Genomic DNA, 11735 nt, shown 5'->3' on the forward strand with positions numbered 1-11735 from the left:
ATATAGTATGCTCAACTTTGCATAAACTCTTGAAAAGAATGGATCAGAACAGTTGCACCCTTAAGTGAGCTTCTGAGTAAATATCTTGAGTTTTGGGTTATGCTGCTTTCAGCAATGTTCCAGTGGATATAGCAAATGGGCAAAACACATTGTATTAATGAGAATCAACTGGTGTCTTCAGTGTAACAACTGAATGCTTTATCCATTAGACTACCCCACTGCAACAAAGTTGTTTTGCAGGGTGTATCCTTAATGGGTGTATCCAGTTGCAAACTGGAGTTTGGCCTATCTGGCTATCTCCCAGTATTCCCACAAGAAACTGCTCTGTCACAAAGTACATTTGGTAATCTTAAACAGCAACACATTATTTGCCAATATGAGTATAACATTTCGATCATATCTTGAAGTCTTGTATTACTTGGCAAGATTATGAAGTATTTTGGTCAGGTGTGATGATAATCACTGATAACAGTGGAAGAGTCAAGACTGTACCACCATTACTGCATGTACAATTATTCTGTTGGTAAATCCATGCTACAATACTGAAGTACTTTAATCTCACATGACCTTCATGTACAAGACACACACTGTTTATCTTGAACCATATGTGAATGTTTGAGTCCTGTTTCCATCACCAATGAATCCTAACTTTTGTTTCCACATATCAGTTTTATTCCTAAAAGTAACATCTTATGGTCACTAGTGGATTTGTCAATTAATTAGGTGCAATCACAGTAGAATATCCTGAGGTTTTAAAAGAAATGCAAAACTTTCTGTATTTGGTGCATTTTAATAATACAATTCAATGATAAATGGTCGATCATAGGCAGATCCATAGGGGGGTTGCAAGGGGTTTGTCCTGAAAGTTTATTAAAGTAACCCATCAAAGAGTCACAACTATCGATTCAGTCAATGGAACTGAATCTACAATTCCTTATCAGTAGTTCATTATTATCATATTAATTATACCTTTCAAACATACTGATATTGATTTGTGGAAGTCAACAATTTCTAGCTTTTCTCCCCAACAGAAATCTGTATATTTGTAGGCTGGGACAGATCGATTAACAAAATAGTGGCAAACATCATTCCAGCTGTAGCATGTGCAGCCATATCGTTTGTGCAGATGAAGCCTACAGCTCATAGTTGTAACATTCCTTATCTGAGGATCAAGGCTGGCTGTACGCTGCATACAAGCGGCAAGTGTCTTCCATTATTAAAGGGGAAACCACTTGGTAAGTTTGAACCGGCGTATCTGAGCAATATACTGTCCACACAAGCAAGCTGCGAGACCTTCACTACCAACGATATTAAGACTGGTCAGATGTTTAACCATGTCTTAGTGACCTACATCGTCAAGCCCAAACTCAGATAAATCTCTACTATACCCTGGATGCATCTATCGCTCGATGACTGATGAATTTATTACCTGCCTTAGCTGGCATTTTATCCAATCAGCTGTCTGTGCTGTGAAATTTGGTATGCACCAATCACAACTCACTTTCACTTCTTACATTATCTGATTAAACTTGGCAAAACAAATGATGCAGAGGTACTCTGAAAAGGGGTAGGAATTCTTGCAATATTTTAGAAAAGTTTCGGGCCTATCAAACTGTCTGTATGATGTCCCCAAAAATCAGTGACATCTTCAAATACAACTGTCGTATTTGCTAACATTGGCAAGCTCTCTCGTAACAGCGGCTCAGCGGATTGGTTAGTTTGAGAAATGAGTATGCAGAGCCAGCAAAGGGAGGTAATAAATTCATCAGACCAAGCCAAAGATACAACCTGGGTATTGTGGCGACTTATCAGAATGTATACCCTTGAGATATCAAGGATGATATCCGGATGACTGAGCACCTGTCTGCATGTAAATATCAAAAACAAACAAAAAACGTTTGTGCTCGAATGATTGATCAAATAATTAGTCAGCTGATCAATCTCCTTTGCATTACGGTCTGTGTTTAAGTTCAGGAGACGAAATAATAATCAAAACAAAATGAAACATCACATTGAACTTGAGAAAGTGTTTCTGAAGGTTATGTTTAACTCAAGACAGCTGATGCAACTCCCCCAACTGCATGAACTGTATAATTCTGTGTGCATCTCAACAGTATGAATTTTCGATCATCTTGATCACAGTATCTATCAGTGCCTATTTCTTAAGCACAATGTTATATAAGATGGTGTCCCGTACTTGCCCACAAGCTTTGTGCAGGGGTTTGCGATTACAATTATTGACTACAAAACTCAGGAAATACTGAACTTATTCCTGTGAAGTCCCAAATCAACATGAGGTCACATTCTGACTGTAAAAACTTGAAAACTTCTTACAAACACAAAAAAATCATTGCAGATAATCATAGATAATTCTCTTAGTAGTAAGACAAGGCTAATGTGTTTAATACATAATGTATGATGAACACTCCTTGACCTTCCAAACTTCTTCCAAACTTATGTCACACAAGAGTTCCTTCTTAACATCAGTCAGTCAATGGAACCCCTCTTTGGAAACGAGGACAAGGTAGAGATTTGTTGGGGTTTTTAGTCATAACTTTCAGATGATCACCTCTGACACACTTGCTCTTTACATGGGGATGGTAATAATTGGTTGGTTGATTTGTGCAATACTCCATTTGGCAACATTCCTACCAGATGGTGACTGTAAATAATGGAGTCTGGACCAAACAATCCAGTGATCAACATAATCAGCATCAATCTCCACAATTGGGAACCAAAGGCATGTCAACCAAACCGGTCAGCCTGACCACCCTCCTGTCAGCGTTAGTCACCTCTTATGACAAAGACGGGTTACTGAAGACCAATCCTAATGATGGATAGAATTGATCCTCTGTAATAATGTAGTAGCTGAAAATTAACCATTGTCATTCAGTCCTTAACATTTCTCATACAGTACACATCAGGGCTATGACACACACAAACACATCCACAAGTAAAAATCTTTCTTCACCTTAGTGATGATCATGTATTAAGTGCAATATCTGTAGATTCCACCATGCCCTTTCAGACAACCATGGTGTTGTGTTAGTAGTGCACTGAATCACATCCAAAAACGTGTCAGATCCTGCCACATGTATTTGTATAACCACCATTTTTGCAAACAGTAAATTGCTCTACAGAAATAAAGAATTCCCTTTGATAGGACAGGATGTATCACAAGATACAGAACTGTCACAAATTACCGTCATGTGATAATGTGCACAAAATTATTTACAATATGGAGACACTTTTCTCATGGTGACAGGACTAGTCATGTGTAATATGTATTAAGGTTAAAAATAAAAAGTGATGAACTGGTTCACATTTTGTGTTGATATAATGCTGTGTCTGTGACCATGGTCTTTTTAGCAGTGATTAACAGCTCCTTTGAAGACCAGAGACAATGTATACAATATAACAATGCACTGCTACTCATTTTGAAATAGTGTACAGTGTATGCAAATTCTTTTCAAATGTTGGTTGATCTATAAATTATGAGATTTCTAAAATTAATATTGATTAGTGGTTGCATTATGATGGATACGATTATTCCTGCACATCTTCGTTTAAATATCCTTTGGGGTTGTTCAATTTTAAAATGAAATTTTCAGTTTAAAAATGTTAATTGTAGTGTTTTGAGCATGATTTCTTATTGCTGGGAAGCAGTTGATGTAACAATATGGAAACCCCTAATATGACAAATCTCAAACATTGTGTAATTGTATTTTAAGTGCTATTGCTACTTTCGAGATCAGTGAAACAAAAGCAACTGATTGCTTTCTTTAAAGAAAATGAAATCCCCCTTAACAGGTGATTGTTGAATGCAGGGAGTTTTAAAGATGATGTACTTCCATTTTTGTTGTGTTTAGCAAGTGAACTGCCTGAAAATGTTAAAGAGCATTTGAGTCTAGCCTTGTTACTGGCTCTTTAGTGAACCGAGCACAAAACAAACACAGAACTAGTTAGTGTGTGCAAACATGTACATACAGAACAGCTCTTAGTAGACAAGTTCATGAAATTAACAATTATGTATTTTGTTTTACCATGCATCATGTTGTTAGCCACAGTGTATCATGTCAAAAGTTCTCAATCACGATGCGTCAATGTTTTTTGTGTTATTTCTCCATGAAGACATAGGTCAAGTTATGTTTAAACCTTTAAGCATGAAGAACTGATAATTCTGTCACATTAGGTTTTACTTTTCAATTCACCCAATCTTGGCTTTCACATGCTGGGTCAAGTGGTCAATGCATTGAAAGGTGCATAACAACCTTATCACAAAAGCAAAATGAAGAAACACCATTCCTAAGTAACTAAAACATATCAAAGTACTGTTTCTACTATTATGACCACTTAACGCCTGTCTTTCTTGCCACAATTTCATCCACAGGAGAGCTGGATCAAATGATACGCTTGTTATTGTTTGTATTGGCTTGGGATCTTTTTCCTTTTGTTTAAGTGAAATGAAGCCATATTTCAGGAAGTTAGCACCTGATGGGTATGCATCCTTTGTGTGGATTAGGTGAAACATTCTGCCAGCTTAACCGAAAAGAATTGTTACTGAAAGTGTTACTCAAATCTTCATGTACATAAGTTTGTTTCCCAAAGGGCTTTTTAGCACGTGACAGCCCCCTTATTGTCATTTTATACAATAGACATAAACACCTGGTGGTTTTAAGTTTTCATGTCATTTTGAAGTTAAATGTAATAACAGTACTCTTTCAGCTTTTACATGTACACAGTATAGCATAACATAATGATTGGAAAAATACCACTCCACGTCCTTTTGGAAATAGGAGTGCACCTTTTGAACAGTCTAAGTAAACTTAGTCTCAGTGTATTTCGTTACATGCCATCGAGTCTAACAAAACCTAGTAGAAGGTAACGTCAGGTAACCTCTGAGCGACCAATGACTGTCCAATCAAACACAAGTGGTTAAACAGATTTTACCAATCAGACAACGGCTACTATTTAGGGATCGGAGGGACTTTCAAAATATTCAGGTCACTGACACAGATCTCTCCACAAACAAAAATCCTCACATAGCACAGTTATTTGACCTGCAGTATATACGCTTTGGGGTTTCTGTTGACATGGTTAAAATTAGCTAATATTTCCGCACCATAACATCCTTGAATATTGTCAAAAACACTATTTTCAGCGACTGTTTACTCACCGTTGTCATGGTTGTATGTACGCTGTGTGCATCACCCAAATGCGAGCATACGCTAAATAGCATTTGGAATCATTCGGGTACAAACCTTTTCGAGATAAAAAGTTTAAAAGGTATGTGCGAATATGCACTTTCGCGATTGGTCTGATTCTGATTGGTCAATCTCAAAAGTTACCTGACGCGACCTCCCATAAGGTTTTGTTAGACTCAGTAGGGGAGTGTAACGAAAAGTACTGAGGATAGGTTTACTTAGACTACCTTTTGAAAATCTGTCACCCTGCACTTTTTGGATCCTGGGGGAAACATAAATTTCAGAACAGAACTTGTACATTTTCATTAGATTACATGTCTATTAACGTCACTTATCCAAAAGTAGAAATGTAAAGTTTGTGTAATTTCACATCAGCATGTACTTCATTTCTGACAATATTCCCTTTTCAGCAAGAAAGTAACACTATTAGGTTGATCAGTGCTTCAGATGGATCCAATTCATCAGTAGTAGGCATGTTAATTTAATTTGACATATTGAAGTTGGACCCTTTGAGCAACAGAAATGCTGTGAACGACATCGCATTTCGTAACTAAAAATTCAGGGCATGACAGCCGTAAAAAAAATCACAAATGACATTCCAAGCAATGTCTTTCTGTATTAAAAATACAGGGGTATAAAATTCTGGCATCTGCTATAAGCGACTTAACAATCAAGCACCATCTCCTTGCAACATACATTGGTGATATTGCATCTAATCATCAACTTAAAATAGCACTGATTTGTTGCGATTGGTCTGCAATATTAGTTGACATGCAGAAAACCAAATGAGCATGCCACCTCTGTCAATACCAACAAAGTCTGTTTCTTCACCAGTGCGCCTTGTGCGAAAGCTGTGAAATATTTGTTTCAGGAAAGATGGAAGGTACTTCACAACACCTTATGTTACTATTGCAAAACAAGATAAATGACATGACAACTGTGCAAGGAGGCTAACAGGAACATGTTTAAGCTGTTTACAAGGTCAAAATTACTGGCTGAACAAAACATTTCACCTATGTGCTTTTTGTGAGAAATGAATGTGTTGGACATTTCTTTGATACATTTTTTGTCAGGCACTGACTTTGGATTCCTTTTGACCACTAGACTGCTGGGAATAGAAGCCAAGACAAGTTTCAAAACCTTTGAATTTGTGTTTTCTTCGTTTCTGACACATACATGTTGCCAAGTCAATGACCCATATACTGCTTAAATGAACCATTTATCTGACTATGTGGTCGCTTAACTTTGAATTATTTCATTGTGACAGATTTTCAAAAAAGCAGCTTTGCTAAGAGCTACCACCGCCGACTACTAGTTCGAAAACAAAATGAAGTCATGTATGAGAATGGGGCACTCTGTTCGTGGTTAGTGCATAATACTGCATTATGGGATAATCCCTTGATCTGGGCTCCTAAAAGTGAAAAATCTAATTCCGCCCAGACTTTTCGATTAATGAACACACCTCTTGAAGTTAAGTTCATTCTTGTTGGCTGTGTAAAGATCACAAACAAATTGTTACATGTTGTTCAAACTGACTTGATCCTCATGCAAAACATCCATGACAATGACCTTACAACACAACGTAACAGTGATCCTTCCAAATGTAAGTAGCATAATCATTTCAGCTATGCTGATACTACACACTTTCCATAAAAGTGTGAAACCTACAAAGATGGTGTGTAGACACAAAAACGAAGTGATCATGAACTGCAATAAAAGCACTTGGTGAAACAGTGAAGCAACACACTTCTTTCAGATTTGAGTCATGTACACACAAACATTCAAAAGTAAGCTCCTTTTCTTTGGGAATAGCCCAGGGTGACTGAATAGCATTAGACGTTGGGGCAAACTGGCTGTCCTTTTCTTGATGACAATTAGACATTTTAAGAGAAAGGTAGAGTATGTTCAAATACACGATTTTCACCGATCAAAACACATGATCTTATTTGTTTTGAGAATTTATTAAAACACATGACTAATATGTCACATGAAGGAAATAATTTGCATGTGAGAACTGTCAACTATGGTAAGTGGGGTCAGAATGAGAAAAGTTCTTGCTGAAATTCTGGTCAACCTTCCACTACAGTTCCAGGTAAGAACAAAGCAGCCACAACTGTTGGAAGAACCTGTGAAATGCCCATGAAGTGACCTGTCAACTGAATGAAAGCTCTTCTGACCTTGATTGTAGATTTACCGATTCTGACAACTTAACATTACATGCATCTAAAGGTTGTGTTCATTTAGCATTGGCACCTTTTGACACAATGGTTTGACATTGTTGCAAGTTGTAGTTTGGGGAAGTTGATAATTGAGATGACGGGTGTACCACTGTGTTTAAGTAATATTCATGCATGTCATGAGTGATCATTTGTATGTTTTGTCCGAAGTTACCAAGTACTTTATCCAGAAAGTTATTGTTTTTGATTCAAGTAATATTGTACAAAATATTGTCTTACCATCACAATACACCATGACCTCATCTTCATGTGATCATTAAACTCTTAAGATTATTTATTGCAGTGACGAAAGAGATAACTCTTTCCACAACAGTGGACTATCCAACAGCAATGCCCATGCTAGCACCATACATTATCAGAATCACTCTTGTTTGGTACAAGATGAAACTGTTAAATAAGATCAGTAAAATAATGACTCAAAATGTTAAAATTGGTAAAATCAGGATTTCCTTGAAAACATGCTTTTGATGGTTAGTCCACTATTGCACAACATGCTAAAAATGTTTACGCTTTCTGATGTAGCAGATGTTATAATGCCGACAATTTGCTGAACATCTTCCAGCTGAACACATGCTGCTACAATGTGTTTCATTGCTGAAATAACAGCAAACATTATCACCCAAGATCGAGCTTGTTCAAAACTTTATACTACACCTTGTTCATAACTTTAAACTACACCTTATCTTTGACTCTACACTGAGCCCTAAACGGTTTTGATACAACCTCTTGCACCACTTTATTTACTAAGATTGATAATGCTGATCAACTTGATTGGTTCACTCATCAGAATTGGCTCCTTGGTGAACATATTAGGCACCACTCAAGACCTTGGGAAGCAAGCAAAAAATTTGTGATCAAGTCATTTAGTCAATATTTGAGTTAACAATTAGGTACTTTGCAGTAACAGCTTTAAGTTAAGTTTGGATATGAGTCTATGACAAACTTGTTCAATCCCATTGCTCAAATACTAAAATATATTTCTGAATGAGCAAGACAATTTGTGGAATCAAAATCAAATTTGTGATCTGGTGTAACTTAAAGGTCACATGCAACCAAAAAATCAAACATAATTAAAACACAATTATCACTTATTCATGACATCTAATATACATTGTGTTTATTTGTTTTTTAACAAGCAGCAATTATAAGCGTACAATCGCGATTCAAAAGTGCGATATTTTGTACTTGGGCTTACTTCCCTCGAAACGAAGCCCTCGGGAGACCAAACCCAGTCATAGCGGGTGGCTGTACACTCACGGGTAACGACGACTTCTGATTGGCTAGTTCATTTGCTGATACACTGAGGGCTCATTGTGTATACAGAAAGGTGATCTGTTTGATGGGCCTTTTATAAGTATGGCTAGTCACAAGAAAGTAAGATTCTTTATGGATAACAACTTCTCTCATTGTACTTGATGCACCGTTTCAGTATGGATTCATATACCATTGTCAAAGAAAATCATTTACACTAGAATAAGTTGTTATCCATAAAGAATGTATATACAGATGTTGGGTTTTGTAATTACATGTTCTCTGAATTTGAGTTCGATCAAATCAAAAATCATCTCAGCAGAGATGGTGAACTACTGCATGACTGGAAAGTGTCAGTCGTCCAAGTACAAAGCAGGACTTGAAAGAGTTTGTACCAGTTTCCATCAAATCCAGTCATCCAAAAAAATGGATGTAGTTTGTTTGCAACCCACAGACATAAAAACTTGTCATGTGTACAAGCATCACATCTGCCTAATTACATAATGTGGCAGACACGGGACTCGGGTGCACGAGTCATAAATCAATTTATTTTGTTTATGGTGTATAGCCTGATAGGTTCAAATTGCATGTGGTCAATGATTGAAGCTGTCTATTGTATATTGTCTTTAGCAGACAGGCAGACAGACAGACATACAGGTGTCAATAAACCAGACATTGAGCTTTCTCTGTGACAGAGGCTGCTTACTACAATCAACAAGCCTGTTTATGTAACGAGTAGATTGTTTACTTGTTTGTGTACACAACCAAGATTAGACTACTGCTCATAACCTCATACTCCGAGCATGCATAATGTTTCAAGCTACGCGAACCTATTCACTGCGCATGCGTTATGGGTGGAGCGCAGCACAGACGTTGAAACCAGTTTTCCCCCCCAGCGCTGGGGGAAATTTAGTGAATCGTTTGAACTCCGATTTTGCAGGCTTTTTTTTCATCGCGTTTTTCAACTTCATAGACTGAATCGGCACTTTTCATGATTTGTTTCAGTAAGTGCATTCCTAAAGGTATCGGAATCTACAAAGTTGTGTTTTACGTTGCATGTGACCTTTAAGTTTTTGAAGTTGATTTGCATGGAAAGTGACCTGGAGTAAATTATCTATTATGATCAAAAGATAGCAGAATATGCTACAACAATTCACAATATTCAACAAAAGCAGGAGAGTTTTATCAATTAATCATTTAAACTGCATCATAACAGGTGTAAACTCTTCACATCTGCATGTTCTGTCAACATGGTCAAATAATTGAATTTTGTATGATTTGTGTCAACTTGCAACTTGTATAAAGATGAGGTCCTCCTTTGTGGGACATCGTGACTATCCATGCCTTGATGAACTTGTATAGTCTCATTCCTTTCACTTTTCGGCACTTTTCCACTTCTGTACATGGTTCAGTAGAGGTGTGATAGTCCAAAATTACACTCCAGCATTCACTGAGATGAATAGGTCTCCCAGCATAGGCTAAGTGAAGATATTTGTCAAGTCTGTCAAAGTACACAAGTTCTAAAATAAATCGGGTCAGGTGTATTTTCAAATGTTTTCCTCTGCAGCAGAAGTGTTACTCAGTGTTTGCCCTTGGCATAACAATTTAGGAGTCATCATGACACCCTAATGTCATGAGAGGGAAGCATGGACATGTTTTATATTACAGTCATAAGCAAGTTTTCAGCATTCATGCTTATAAACTTAGGAGTCGTCTTGACTCCATGTGTCAGGAGAGGGAGTCACAGACATGTTTCTGAGAATCAGGTATGCAGGTTTTCTGTGTCATGGCAAAACACTGCTTACTTCACATCAATTACTTTACATACATGCTGACGAACATTTGAGGTGAGTGTTTTCAAATTGTTTTCCCCTGAGTAGAATACAAGATGTACACATACTAAACATTTGGGTTTGTAATGTTCTCATTTGCCAGATTACAAGAAAATCGCTTTTCCATTCCATTTTCGCGAAAGTAACAAGTCGCGTCGGTATGAAACGAGAATGGATAACTAGACATGGATTCGATTCAACACGTGGATAGGTCGTTGGATTCTTTAAAGAGGCCCCAAATGAAATAAAGCGCTTCTCTCGCCTACGTACATTGAAACAGTCCGCTTCCGTTTGTCGAACTGCTATCACACAAATAGTCGCATGGTCCTTATGGTTGCTCATGTGATAGCACGAATCCGCACACTTTAGCGTGGTCGCAACGGTCACGTGATGTCAAAAATGCCTGCATTAATTTCACCATATTATAACAACCTCAACATCCACTTTAACGCGCCATGGCAAATTTTAACATCACGTGTAAAGTTCCGTTATTTGAACAACACTTAAACCAAACTGTCAAGAGAACGTTTGAAGACAAAACTGAAGATACATCGAGACGCCATTTTGATTTGTGTACAAAGCGCGGTCTCATTCTCTCCTTCAGTAACCGAATCATAACTTCAATAGCTTTAAGAGAATACTTGCACTTGTGCCATCATGATTCGAACCTTAAAGGCAAGCATAAACCATTAACAATCTACCTCGAAAGTTATAAACACGTCTTCTTCAGCATCTTCTTTCTTGTATGAACATTGGTTCTATTTGGATATTCTACAATCACCCCAGAAGTGACTCTATGCAAATGAGCTTAGTGCGGATCTAAGAGAAAATAAATTTGACGAAAAAAATGAAAACATATATTAAAGTCAGATGAATTTAAAAGGAACCGCCAAGAAATCAACATTATGTTATAAAATATCTTACTTTACTCATAAATATTTTTCCCTTTTCGAAATAATTAATTCTGCAGCAATTAGTGTTTCTTCACAACTAGTTCAATTAGGCGCAAGAAAAAAATTACATTGTGCAAAGTTATAATAGAGAACATCGATAAGAAGCAAACAGAACTGTGTTTAGCGTCATTTTTATGCAGTGCTAGCATAACACACTTCGTTTCATTGTGCAAAATATGGTGCACCACGAAATTGTGAAATATTTGGAGGATATATGCCTTTTTTCTTCAGCGTGGTCTTCCTGTCTAACGTTTGTCT

General features: G+C 37.2%; 1 protein-coding gene across 2 annotated transcripts in view; it reads right to left on the bottom strand.

The window, feature by feature from the left end:
• Positions 1-11334, bottom strand: part of LOC137257594 (uncharacterized) — a 32545-nt gene extending 21211 nt beyond the window's left edge. For both annotated transcript variants that reach the window (XM_067794911.1, XM_067794910.1), the window contains exon 1: positions 11226-11334. The gene's annotated coding sequence lies outside the window, so the exon portion shown is untranslated. The remainder of the gene's footprint in view (positions 1-11225) is intronic.
• Positions 11335-11735: the final 401 nt, after the last annotated feature.

This window comes from Haliotis asinina, chromosome 12 (assembly GCF_037392515.1).
Source record: "Haliotis asinina isolate JCU_RB_2024 chromosome 12, JCU_Hal_asi_v2, whole genome shotgun sequence".
In the NCBI taxonomy this organism is placed as follows: Eukaryota; Metazoa; Mollusca; class Gastropoda; order Lepetellida; family Haliotidae; genus Haliotis; species Haliotis asinina.